This window comes from Heterocephalus glaber, unplaced genomic scaffold (assembly GCF_053883595.1).
Source record: "Heterocephalus glaber isolate CG9 unplaced genomic scaffold, H.glaber_assembly_v1.0 deba00001732, whole genome shotgun sequence".
Classification (NCBI taxonomy): domain Eukaryota; kingdom Metazoa; phylum Chordata; class Mammalia; order Rodentia; family Bathyergidae; genus Heterocephalus; species Heterocephalus glaber.
Window position 1 is genome coordinate 436755 of NW_028258443.1, and position 14744 is coordinate 451498.

A 14744-nucleotide genomic window follows, 5' to 3' on the forward strand; every position below is an offset into this window, starting at 1 on the left:
ATTCAAAAAGTTTCAAAATAAGATGAGTTCAGCATACAGATAAGTGAGGCATGCAGAAACCCAATTAGCCATGATCAGAAGAGAACCTCTCCACAACATATCATATTCAAAATCCCAGAAGTCCAAAACCACAGGAACAGACTTTTGAAAGCAATTAGAGAAAAAGCAACAAATCACTTATAAAGGAAAACCCATTAGAATTAAACAGACTACTTCACACAAACATTAAAGGCCAGGGGAGCTTAGACTGAACTGTTTGAAGCCTTAAAAGAAAACAATTTCCAAAACGCCCACCTGTGGGGTGCAGGCTGTGGAGGGACGTGGTCACCTTGGCTGTGGCAGGAGTGCTAGGTCCTCCTGGAAGCCATAGCAGGGCGCACGACAGCCTGTAGAGGCTGGGAGGCCAGGGGTATTAGAAATGGCTACTCCTCAGTCAGTCTTCATCTTTGCAATCTGCATTTTAATGATAACAGAATTAATTCTGGCCTCCAAAAGCTACTATGCTATCTTAGGTGTGCCAAAATCAGCGTCAGAGCACCAAATCAAGAAAGCCTTTCACAAATTGGCCATGAAGTATCACCCTGACAAAAACAAGAGCCCTGACGCTAAAGCAAAATTCAGAGAGATTGCAGAAGTATATGAAACACTCTCAGATGCTAGTAGGCGAAAAGAATATGATGATACACTTGGACACAGTGCTTTCACTAATGGTAAAGGACAAAGAGGCAGTGGAAGTCCTTTTGAGCAGTCCTTTAATTTCAATTTTGACAACTTATTTAATGACTTTAGTTTTTTTGGTCAAAACCAAAACACTCAATCTAGGAAGCATTTTGAAAATCACTTCCAAACACGGTAAGATGGTTCTAGTAGACAGAGGCATCATTTCCAGGAGTTTTCTTTTGGAGGTGGATTGTTTGATGACATGTTTGAAGATATGGAGAAAATGTTTCCTTTTAGTGGCTTTGACACCACCAATTGGCACACCGTACAGACTGAAAATAGATTTCATGGATCTAGCAAGCACTGCAGGACTGTCATTCAGTGAAGAGGAAATGTGGTCACTACATACACTGACTGTTCAGGACAATAGTTCTTTCTTTTTCTTTTCTTATTAAACCCACCTGGTTGACTCTTTCTTAGTATCTTGGATGGAAAAGTTTTCTCTGAAATATTTTGACAAGTGCATGATTTTACTCAGAAATTTGATATTACTATTATTATATATTTAAATTTTTTTGACAAATTCACCAACATACAGCTAGTGAGTTAGACAAAAATCTATTAATTTTCTTGATTAGGAAAGGCCCTTTAAAAAAAGATATAACTCTGCTGGATCCTCACACCCGACTCCCGCAATGTGCCCTTAGGCTCACCAATATGGCCAGTTTCATTACCACTACCACCAAAAAAATAAAAAGATTGAGTTTGCTTGATATGTAGACTAAACTTTGTGTGAACTTGAATGATTTTTGCAGTGAAATCTTTGATAATTTAAAATTGCATGCTCTGGTATCTGTGACTTGTATTGTAATTGAGTCAGCAAGGAGAGTATTCAGTAGTTAATTGCCACTGAAAGCTTTAGAAAGGATAGTTTGATATTTACCACAGAACCTTGTCTTGCCATAGAAATGGGTACAGGAAATGATGGTATTGCTGTTTGGTCAATTAAGCTGGAAAAAGAAAACTTACAAAATATTGCCAAGAGATTATTAGGTGATTAGTCCCTGGCTAACGATTGATTTTATAGGATTGAAATCATAGCTACTTAACACATCTTTTCACATTACTGTCTTAGTTGTTGGCACTCGAGGTATTGAATTTATGTGGGTTTATGTGTGGATGTGTAATTCCTCCTCTTTGCATTTATCTTAATCTAGAGATTGACTAATACCTCATTCTGTTTGTAAAATCAGCCATTAATTTTTGTGCAACCTTATTATGTGCAGTATTTTTAAATCCTAAGAAATGTATGCTTTTGTTTTCAGATAAAACTTATTTCTTTAGTTCTGCACTTTCCACATTATACTCCATATGAGAATTAATCCTTTGGATGCATATTAAGATTAGTGATGTCTCATACAACATTGTGTGTGAGTGGGAGAAATATAAGTATTTACAAGCCAAAAAGTAAATAAAAAAGGAAACAATTCCCAACCCAGGCTGACATATTTTGCAAAACTATCTTTCAAAATTGATGGAGAAATATAATACTTTCATGATAAAGAGCACCTAAAGAAATTCATGACCATGAATTCAGCACACCAAAAAATTCTCATGGATACTCCAGAAAGAGACAATGAACCTAAAATGACAAAAAAATCTAATAGAATGAACACAACAAGAAGAGTGAATAGTTAGATAGAAGGAAAAAATAGGGACTCAACAATAGCAAAATGAGGCAAAGACAAGAATAAATAAATATCTATCAGTAATAACTTTCAGTGTAAATGATCTCAATTCCCCAATCAAAAGACACAGACTGTCAGGATAGATCAAGAAGCAAAACCAAACAACATATTTAAACCAAAAAGAAAATCATAGACTAAAAATCAAAATATGGGAAAAAATATTCCATGGCACAAGAACTGGACAAAAAGCAAGTGTAATTATCTAATATTCAGACAAAGTGGACTTCAATCCAAACTGATCAAAAGATAAAAATTGATTAAAGGAAAAAAATCCAACAAGAAGAGATAAAAATTATTAATATATATGCACCATACATTGGTGTACACAACTTCATAAAACAAGTACTATGGGGAATGGGGATTTAGTGCAGTGTTTCTGCCACCTTCCTCACAAGCTCAAGGTCCTGAGTTCAATCCCTGGTACAAAAAAACAAAACAAAACAAAACAAAAACCAAGTACTATGGGACATAAAGTATGAGATAGACATAAACACAATTATAGTGGTGGACCTCAATATTTGAAAGTCACAAATAGATAAATCAACTGAACAAAAAAAATCACAATTGAACAAAACTTTTGAACAATTGGATTGAATAAATATTTACGATGTTCCACCCAACAACAGAATACACATTCTTTTCAGCAGTACATGGAACATTCTTCAAAAAGGACCCCATACTAGCCACTAAATCAGCCTTAAGGAAATGTAACAATTTAAGTTATACCATGCATGTTGTTAGGCCAAAATAGAAAGACAGTAGAAATCAACAACAAAAAAAATGCAGAAATTATTCAAATGCATGGAAACTGAGTAATACACTCTTAACTAAATAACGGGTTACAGAAGAAAACAAGGAAGAAATAAGACAGTTTCTAGAAATAAATGATAATATCAGTAAAACAAACGAGAACTTATGGGACACAGTGTAAGCAGTCCTAAGAGGGAAGCTGATAGCTGTGAATGCCCACATCACAAAAACAGAATGAGCTCAAATAAATAACCTTATAACACATCAAAAGATATTAGAAAAACAAGAATATTCCAAAATCAAAGCTAGTACAAGGAAAGAAATCATAAAGATCAGAACAGAAATCAATGAAATTGAGATGAAAATTACAAGAAGAAGAATTAATGAACTTCCAGGAATATGGCAGAGCAATAAAACAGCCTTTCCAAGATTCATAATACAGACAATGGAAAATAACAACTTGGGAAAGAAGGAGGAATGGTGAATCTCTGGGACCCAGGAAGGACCTGAAAGGAAATTGGAGCCTAAAGAGAAATTGAAATGGCTGTTTCTCAGACAAAGAAGTAAAAGCAGCAAGTAAACATATGAAAAAATGTTTAACATCACTGGTCATCAAGAGATGCAGATGAAAACAACACTGAGATTCCACCTCATCCCACAAAGAATGGCTGCTATCAAGAAATCAACCAATAACATATGCTGGCGGGGGTGTGGAGAGAAAGGAACCTTTCTCCATTGTTGTTGGGAGTGCAGACTGGTGGAAATCACTATGGAGATACCTCAAAGAACTAGGACTAGAGGTCCCATTTGACCCAGCTATTCCCCTGCTGGGTATCTTCCCAAAAGAATTAAAAGAATCATACCATAGCAATATATGTGCAATGTTTATAGCATAACAGTTTGTACTACCTAAAGCTTGGAAGCAGCCCAAGTGCCCATCAACTGGAAACTGGATAAAGAAGATGTGGGTTTTTTTATAAAATGGAGTACTGCTCAGCCATTAAGAATGAAAAACTAGAGACATTTATAGCTAAATGGATGCATATTGAGGCCATACTCTTAAGGGAAGTAAATAGGACACACGTGTAAATACTGAATAGTTTCTCTAGTGTGAGAAACTGAAATTGTAAATAAGGATTAAATTGAATAATTTATAATGGGAAATAGGAAGAAAAGGTCCAAAATGGTAGGGGAAGTGGGAGGGGAAGGAGAAAGGAAAGAAGGAAAAGGAAAAATTATGAGAAAAAGAAAAAAATGGAAGCAAGGTCTTTGTAAATAGGGAAGGGTGGAGGGGTGAAGGCCACAGAGGTAATAGGGAAAAAATAAGAACCAAGATACATCACGTACAGGTACAAGCACCTATTGATAAATGTAAACATATTGTATACCTAAAATGTACCAAGAAAAGAATTTAAGCAAAAAAAAAACAACTTAGACCCCAGAAGATAAGCACACGGCCTTGGAATAACAGAGAAATTTCTCTTTGCTATTGCTTTTATATTTTTTTTTTCTTCATTTTTTTCCCTGCTTGTTTTAGGTTTTTTGTGTGTATCAACATGGCTTTTAGTTTTTACGTTTAGTTTTGTTCTTTTTATTATCTCCTTCTTTTCTTTGCCCTTGTCTCTTCCACCAGTTTCTGCCCTAGGAGTCTGGGATGGAGGTGGGGAGCTTCCTTCTGGGTCCTGGAACCCGCTGAGCTTCTCTGCCCTAGGGGCCTGGGATGGAGGCGGGGCAGATTCCTTCTGGGTGCTGGGACTGGCTCACCTTCTTGGCCCTAGGAGCCTGGGATGGCAGCAGGGGGAGCTTCCTTCTGGGTGCTGGGACCGGCTCACCTTCTTGGCCCTAGGAGCCTGGGATGGAGGCAGGGAGCTTCCTTCTGGGTGCTGGGACTGGCTGAGCTTCACTGCCCTAGGAGCCTGGGATGGAAGTGGGGGACCTTCCTTCCGGGTGGCACACTTTTTGTTGTATCTTTACTGTTTTGGTGTTCAGCAAACCTCCCTGCTCAGGAGGTTAGGTGACTCACCAAAAATGCAGGATCTTGGAGATGGTTCCCTCATGACCTGGATTTTTTTGCTATTGTTGTTGACCTTGGAGGGCCAGGGCCAAAATATTGGCTGCCTTCTTAGCCCAGATACCTCTTCAGTTTTGGTCTCTAAACTTTGGTTGTTGAACACCCAGAAGAGAAGATCAATAACATTAGCATTGTAAGAGGACTAGTGAACTCAACTACTATAATTTTACCTGGATATTAAGCATTTTGGAATAAAAATATAGTTAAACTGTTATTGTTGCCAATTATGGTTGTTCTTGTGGTTGGATTCCTAAGTAGCTATCTTTTTGTAGGATGTCATCTAAGGAAAATAAATCAGCCTACAAGTGTGCTTATTATCATAGGTGGCTGGAGCTTAAAAGAAAGGCAAATATCTGAATCAAAAGGTTATTACCATAAACAATATGTTGAAAGACCCATACAATTAGAGGGCATGAATACATTTTGTACACCAGAAAAGGACCAGTAATAAATATCACAATTACATAAAACTTTATGTTCTTCAATGTAGTTTGGTACCAAAAGCATCTTTCTAATAACACTCTCTTGTTTATGCCACAGAAATTAATCTTTTGAAGATGACCAATGTAGACATATCACAATAACATTGTTAGAACTTATATAAACATTTTATAATAACATATTTAGAACTTAAACTTCAATGATAACCAATGTAATCAATTTATAATAACATACTGAGATAATATTTATTGCAGTGTGTCTTCCATAAGATTATGAAAATTACTAGGGGGTCCCTTTAGTGAATTAAGACCAGAATAATTATTTTCTAGGAGGCCACTTCTTTATTCACCAAAGGGAGTACCCATGGTCTCTATGTACTTTGACAAATAAATCTCAATGGCACTTTGATCAGTTAACCTGGGGGAAGAAGGGCATGCCTTTAATTTAATAATATTTATCTGTAAGCCAATCCAATAATAGGTGAATATCTTTTAAGGGAAAAAATTTTTTTTTCAAAAGGTGAAAAAGAAAAGAGAAAAAAAATTGAGCTCAATTGTACAAACAGACAACAGACAAACATATAAGACAGTTTATAAAACTAGAGTGCACTCAAATTTATTTGGCCAAATTGAATTATAATATCCCTTTTATGATTTTTAGGGTTATAATTGTATACAAGACTGGTCAAAAACTTTTGTAGTCAATTAACAGAGATCTCTTGAGATTAGAATCAGAAGGAATGCAAGCACTTTTATACCTGTAAATATAAAGAGAACATTTTTAAGTTGTGCCCTCCTTTTTTTAATCTATATTTATTCTTCCTCTGGGGACATCATCTCAATCCTGGACCCCACTGTGGATTTGTTGGTCATTGCTGGTGAGGTGAGTTGCTCAGGTGCAGCTGGCTTATTGCTCTCAGCTGGGGTGCTATCAGCCATTCTCTGAGATGTTAGCAGTTCCAGCAGTGTGACCCATGGTCTCACATTCTGGGAGGGCAGCCACAAGGTTTCATCATTATCTGTTAGGACACAGGCAAAACCTCTCCCCCAAGTTATTAAGGCAGTGGGGTCATTCCACTTACCTGTTTGGACATCTTTCCAAAGGACTTGTGGTTTCTGAGTCTTAGCCATGGTATCTGTATGCCAATGGAGCATAGCAGGCAGTTGTGTGAAGCCTGCTATAGGATTCAAAAAATTAAGTACAAAAACAGCTAGATCTAAACAGGCTTGTGGAGGCAACTGATTTCCTTGTGATTGTTTAAGCAATTGATGTTTGAGGGTGACATGGGCCCTTTCTACTATGGCTTGTCCTTGTGGATTATACGGGATAACAGTACTATGCTTAACATGTCAAATAAGAAAGAATTTTTGGATAAATTTACTAACATATGATGGACCATAGTCAGTTTTAATATTCTTGGGCACTCCCATGGCAGCAAAGGTGGACAAGCAGTGTTATTGAACATGGTGCCCTTTCTCACCAAAATGGCATGTGGCATGTATCGTGTGAAAATGTATCTATAGAGACATATACAAATCGAGACTTTCCAAAAGAGGCGACATGTGTCACATCCATCTGCCAAATCATATTAGTGGCTAGTTCTTGAGGGTTAGTTCCCTCAGGGGGAATGGGCCATGGAATCTGCTGGCAACTAGGACAGGCCATAACTATCTGTCATGCCTGAGCTCGAGATAGCTGAAAATCATGTTGTAGTGCCTTGGAGTTCTGATGGAAATAACTATGTGATTCCTTAGCCTGATCAAAAGCAGCAAGGTATCCTATAAGCCTATCTGCTTGTGCATTGCCATAGGAAAGTGGCCCAGGAAGATTGGTATGTGATTGAATAGGTCCAATATAAAAGGGAGCAGTTCTTTGATGTATAGCCTTTTGTAATCTTAAAAACAAGTTCAACAATTTAGGTTCTAAGGTAGAGTGGACCATAGCTCCTGCCAGTCTTTGAGTCAAACAAACTGCATAAAAGGAATCACTCAAAATATTAAGAGGTTGGGAGTGAAAGTTTTCGATCACAACTAAAATGGCTAGCAACTCTGACCTCTGAGCAGAGAGACCAGGTGTAGGCAACACATAACTAAAGGAAGAGCTCCAAATTGCTGCTTCGCCCTGAGAAGAGCCCTTCATGAAATAGGTTGAGGCACCTTGCAATGGCTGAAATTGAGTAGTTTTGGGGAGAATAAACTCATGTCGCAAAAAAAACTAAAACAGAGGATCACTAGGGTAATGATTATCTATCTGTCCAATGAAATCTGCAAAGGCTACTTGCCAATATAAAGCAGTTTGTAGCAGCATCTGCATTTGATCCTTATCAATTGGGATAATGATGAAATGAGGGTCAGCACCAAATAATTGTTGGGTATGATTGCATCGCAAGGAAACTATTTTTGCAATTTGGTCTAGATATAATTGTAGAGATTTCACTAGCTGGTTTCATTCATTCATGGGAAAGACCTGTTACTCATACCATTGTCCTATTAAACCTGTAGGTGAGTGGGGGGTGTTAAGCACAAACAAATGAACCGGATAATTACAGTTTATATGAAAAACCTGATGGTTATGTATGCTTTGTTCTATTAATTGTAACTTCTTTTGTGCCTCTGGAGTTAATTTTCGAGGGGAATTAAGATCAGAATCCCCCTGTAATATTTCCTACAAATTCTGCAACTGAAAAGTTGCTATCCCTATTTTAAACCTAATCAAATTAATATCACCTAATAATTTTTGAAAATCATTAAACGTTTTTAATTTGTCTATCCTAAATTGTATCTTTTGTGGCTTAACCAATCGCTCTGCTAACAAGGAACCCAAGTAAATATAAGGTTCAGATAGTTGAACCTTTTCAGGTGCTATGCACAATCCAAAATGCACTAAATCCTTCTTTGCAACAGCAAAGGCCTATAAAAGTAGCTGCTGTGTATTCGCAGAGATTAGTATGTCATCCATATAATGTGTTAAATATAGAGTAGGGAATAATTTACGAGTAGCTTGAAAAGCCTGTGCTACAAAAAGCTGACACAATGTGGGTCTGTTAGTCATTCCTTGAGGCAACACAGTACACTGAAAGTGCTTCATCGGTTCTTTAAAATTCATACTAGGTACCAAAAAGGCAAATCGAGGTCAGTCACTTGGCCACAAAGGAATGTTAAAGAAGCAGTCTTTTAAATCTATAAGTGGCCACTTCTGGGGGGATTGCCACTGGCTTTGGTAAGCCAGGTTGCAGAGCCCCCATTGGAATGAGGCTTGCATTAACTGCATGTAAGTCCTGAAGCAAATGCCATTTTCCTGACCTTTTAGGAATCACAAAGATAGGTGTGTTCCAAGGGCTCACAGATGGTTCTAAATGCCCCTTGTTAGGTTGTTCTAATATGAGTTGTTGTAGAATGGTTAGTTTCTCTTGTGGTAGGGGCCATTGATTAACTCAAATGGGATCACTTGATTTCCATTGTAAAGGCAAGGCTGCCTTGGGCAGAGAAACTTCTTCAATAGCCCCAACTAAAAATTGTGATCATATCCAATTCCAACATGATTATTTTTTTGTTTCTATTCTATAGGCTGTGTTGTTCCCTGATGTTGCTTGCCTAATCCTTTTCCCAGTTCATATCCCATTTTAGACATCATCTGTTGGCCCAGTGAAGTTTCAGGGGGCAAAGTAGTCACTATGACTCTCCATTCTTCTAATAAATTTCTGCCCCATAAATTTATAGGTAAGGGAGCTACGTAAGGACAAATATGTCCCAACTGACCATCAGGCCCTTCATAAGGCAGGGAAATGGAGCTTTGCAAAACTTGTTGGGGGGGGTGCCAAGGCCTACCAAGATGTTTTAGTTAGTTTTTTCTCCCAAGATGATGGCCAAAAACATGTGCTAATCACAGACACATCCGCGCCTGTGTCTATCAGTCCTGTAAAGAATTTGTCATTCAATTTAATTTTGCACATGGGCCAGTTTTTGGAAATCTCTTGGGTGAAATAAATCTCTTGAGAAATTTATGGCTGAGGATCCTCTTGGAAATTTTTGAAGCTAACATTATTTAACTTTGGTTTAGGCAAAAGCAACAATTGTGCAATATAATCTCCTTGTTCTATTACCCAGAGTCCTGTGGAGCTAACAGGAACACACAATTCAGAGGTACAATCAGAATCAACAATAGCCAGAATAACAGTAATGTCTTTCAAAGTTAGAATTTTCCAAGTATCAAACCAATGGTTCCAGTGGATAGGGATCCATGAATTCCTGTGAGGACAGATATTGGAGTCTCACCTCCCAGCAGGTGAACTCTCTGTGCAACAGGAAGATCTATTCCTCAGCTCCCAAGTGTTCCCCTGATGAGGAAAGAAATGTCCTTCCGGACACCCATGCTGTCTGATTTTGTACTTGTGCGCGGGTCTGAACCAGGTACAGCTGACTCAGGAGGACTGGAGCCCCCTGGCCCTGATCCCCTATTGTTTCCTGAGCCCGGGGAAGGGCTCGATTTCTGTTTCCCAGCAGCAGTGCATCATCCCTATCATATTTGGAGTGGCAATCTTTAGCCCAGTGAATGCTTTTTCAGCATCGAGGGCAAAGGCCAGGCCATAACTTATTTTCTCTGGATGTCTGACTCAGTGGCTCTGGGTCAGCTTGTAAAGCCACTTTCATTTTGCAGTTTTTTCTGAGATGCCCTGTTTTTCCACAATTAAAACATTTTAAATTGCCATGTGTACTGTGTAAATGTTGGGAGATGGCTTGAGCCATCAGAGCCGAATTGTATAAAGGAGACCCAATATTCTGGCATGCCTTAATATATGCTCCAAGATCTTTAGAGGAGCAAACAGGATTTACTGCCTGTTTGCAATCCATATTAGCATTTTCATAGGCTAGCTGTAAAATCAGGATGTCTGCTGCCTGGGAATTAGAAATCTGTCTCCTAATAGTTTGTTGTAATCTCGCTACAAATTCTGTGTAAGTTTCCAATGGCCCTTGCATGATTTGAGTAAAAGTTTTCATTGGCACACCATCAACTGGCACAGAAGCCCAAGCCCTCCATAGGAGGTCCTCTAGCTAGTGAAAGAGTAATGCTGGGCAACATGCCTGCCTGCTTAAATCCAAAAAGTCACCTGTGTCTGATAACATATCAATGGTAACTTCTCTCAACTGAGCATCTCCCTGAGCATTTTTATGAGCCTGTTCCCTGATTAAAGAATGCAGTTCCACCTCAAAGTGGAGATACTGAGCAGGGGATAGGCATGTTTTCACAAGGTGAAAAACATCATGAGGAACCAGAGGATAAATCTGAAGTACATTGTCCAACAAACCCACTGTATAGGGGCTTTGGATGCCATTAGTTAGCACGCTCTGCCTGAGGTCCTTTACGATGTTAAAATCAAATGAGGCATGAACATACATGTCCACATCTGAGTTGTCAGGATCAGGCAAAACTGAGATAGGAAAGCACAAAGGGTCTCCCACCACCTTGCTTGATGTCACAGCCTTTTGCATGGTACAGCGATAGGGAGTGGCCCCAGAAGTGGGCTTCACAAGAGGGGCAGCTAGACCTTTGCAATATGGCTGAGGAGCTAGAGAATTAAGGTCTTCCTCAGCATGCTGTGGTGGTGGAGCAGAAGCCACAGTAAGATGAAAGCAAACTGGAGAAGAAGCCGAACAAGGGGAAGCCTGGACAGAAGGGTTGGTGGGGGGAGGGGTAGCCGAGGTTTCCTGAACTGAGAAAATTTGAGAGCAGAGTGGACTAAGGCCCAAGTGGGGAGCATTCAGGGGGAAAGACGATCATCCCTTCACTGGGCCTCACAGAGAATGGTACCTACACATTCCCATGATATTAAGTTAGTTGTCCCTTCCTGAGGAAAAGATGGGACATACATTTGTATGTCTTTTAACAAATCTATCACAGCATCCTTAGGTACTGGGTACATAGCTTGCTTTAACAGTGACTTAAGTAATTTGGCGAAGTTACACTGCTCCGATGACACAGACTGACCCATAGTTGTAACTCAGCAAAGAAAAAATATTACCCCCAGCTAGAAACACTTACCACCAGTGTCCCTCGTCCGAGTCTGGAAATCATCCTAGGAGATCCGTGAGCTGTCTCTTTTACTCCAAGTTTGTCTCACAGGCGAGTTCACCCCTGGATCCAATTCACATCCAAGTTGGGTGCCAAATGTAGGGAACAGGGAAAGGGGATGTTACTAGAACCTTTGCAGTAAGTCCTAGTCTCCTGCAAACCATGGCAGCACAAGGCGAATTACAGGAAAGGTAGAAAAATGAGACTTTGAGAAGAAGCTGAGCTTTGGGTCTGATCAGTGCTACTCTGGGCAGCAAAGACGAAAGCCCCCATCTTACCTCACCTTTTATTCAGTACATTAGGAGAAACAAATGTAACAAATGACTTGCATAGAGTTCAGTACATCCATGTAAACAAGATGTAACAATCCAAGAACAATGAGGAACTGAGCAGATGAAGATTTTGTTCCTCCCAGGATGTCTTCAACTGGTGTAATATTGTCCTGGAGAATCACAGCATCACCAGATCATTGAGGTCTCAGTTGTGACTGGAGGCCAAAATGGAATTATGTCTCAGAATTCCATAGCTGGGCTGTAGGCAGGAGAACTAAGCTAACCAAATGATTTTACCCTAAAATTATGTAGCATTGCTCCCGACAGTACATCCTTGTAAAGGGAACAATCCAACAGGAAGAGATGACAATCATAAATATCTATGCACCAAATGCTAGTGAGCCCTACTATATAAAACAAATACTAACAGACACGAAAAATCATATAAGCACTAATACAATAGTAGTGGGGTACCTCAATACGCCACTGTCACAAACAGATAGATCAACTAGACAAAAAACAAGCAATGAAATACTAGAACTCAATCAAACTCTTGAACAAATGAACTTAACAAATGTTTACAGAGTGTTCCACCACACAAAATCAGAATACACATTCTTTTCAGCTGCACATGGGTTGTTCTCCAAAATAGATCACATATTTGCTCATAGAACATGTTTAAGTAAGTGCAAAGGAATTGAAGTCATCCCCTGTATATTATCAGATCATATTGTGATAAAATTGGAGCTCAATAGCAAAAGAAACTGCAAAAATTTCATAAACATATGGAAATTGAACAACACACTTCTGAATAACCAATGGGTCACAGAGGAAATTAAAGAAGAAATCAGACAGTTCCTTCAATTAAATGACAATGACAATACAACATATCAGAATCTATGGGACACAATGAAAGCAATCTTACATGGGAAATTCATAGCAGTGAATACACATATTAGGAAAACAGAGCAAGCCCAATTAAACAACCTGATGCTGAACCTCAAGCTTGTAGAAAAAGAAGAGCAGGACAAACCCAAAACTCATACAAGAAAGGAAATTATAAAGATCAGAGCAGAAATCAATGCAATGGAGACTAAGAGAATGATACAAAAAAAAATCAATGAAGCCAAGAGTTGGTTCTTTGAAAGAATAAACAAAATTGACAAACTCTTAGCCAACATCTAGGGAGTTTTTGAAAATGATCCATTCCCCAGTTACCACTCCTAGAGATTCTGATTCAACTATCTAGTTGTAGGCAGAGGGGTGAAGGGAATGGACCTAAATATATTTTAATAAAATACAGAGAAAATTGTACAAATGTTCAACTGTGTGGATTGGTATTCTATTCTTCTTGCTGTGCGATATCTCAATTGTAAGGATATATTACAATATGTTTAACCATTCACCAATTTGTGCACATTTGGTATGGGAGGTCAATCAGTCCTCCAACTGCCTAGAAAAGGAGATGGTGAGGGCTAAGGAAAAAGACAATAGAGTCTTTGTAGTTTCAAGTATCCGGGGTTGGGAGGTCAGTGCCTCAGAGTGGGCAAAGACAAAGACACTCAGAGCTTGCCACTATTGTATTCATATGGAGTATCAGATGACTCAAAGGACAGTGATAATCCTAAATTCATGAGGATCTTATAATCAGAGGGACTATCAGATGTCTCAGAGGGCAGCAGTAATCCTATGATGATGAGGATCTTATGTTGATGAGGATCTTAGGTCAATGAGGAGTTTATGTTGTTTAGGACACTAAGATGAGCAAAATGTTCTTACAACAGTAGGTGGGTTGAGTTAAGCTGATAAGGAATTTACCCTTTTCCCAGGTGAAAATTCTCTCTTTTTGTATTACTACTAGTTTCTTAAAGAACCAGGATGTCTTTAGCTGATGTAATCTTGCCCTTGAGTGTCACAGCATTATGGGACCATTGAGGCCTCAGACAGCCCTAATCATAATTTAATTGTGAAATGATTTTCCCCAAAATTATGTAGAATGGCTCCCAACAATTTGGGTGTTTTTCCATTTGAGGCAATTATGAATGACTAACAACATCCTTATACTGTCTTTGGATGGACAAAAGCCCTCATTTCTTGGTTTTGAATCATGCCTTATCGTGGAGAGCAACAGTATCATGAAGAGGATAAAAATTTGTTCTTGGGAAGGTGAAAAGATATCTTAGATATTGCCATGATTTGTAGCCCTCCAAAAGGCCCTGATACAAAAGGCCACACTATGTAAGTAGTGTGAACAGATATACACTATACATAGACAATTAAAATTTCATGGAGGTGTGACATAAGGAAAACTATATCTAATAAGTCTTCAGGCACTGGGTTGGAGTGAGGATACTTTTATATATTGCTGAGAAACATTGCTGTAAACTTGGGAGTGAATTTGCAGTGTATGCCTGTTTATATATACTGACAAAGAGAATGGTCATATTTGAAAAGCACTAGAAATAATTTGAATGTGCATCCAGGCTTGAGAAGTTCATCTCTACCATGCTGTTTTTGTAGGCAATACAAGCAGTATCACCAGTCCATGGGTTAACAAGGTCATTTCTCTCTGCCTCCCATCGTTCTTGGTCACCACTACAACCCTTAACCAACAGCCTCTCCTCCAAGGTGTGGAACTAATGCAGCCAAGAAGGATATTAAAGAGCTCTAGGTGATTTCATCAATAAATCAATAACAGGTCATCTAATTACAAATTCTAACTACAGTATAGCT

The 14744-nt window shown here is 38.7% G+C and overlaps 1 pseudogene; it reads left to right on the forward strand.

Annotated features, from left to right (window-relative positions):
* Window positions 1–399: 399 nt before the first annotated feature.
* LOC101705203 (dnaJ homolog subfamily B member 9 pseudogene) lies at window positions 400–1090 on the forward strand (annotated as a pseudogene).
* Window positions 1091–14744: the final 13654 nt, after the last annotated feature.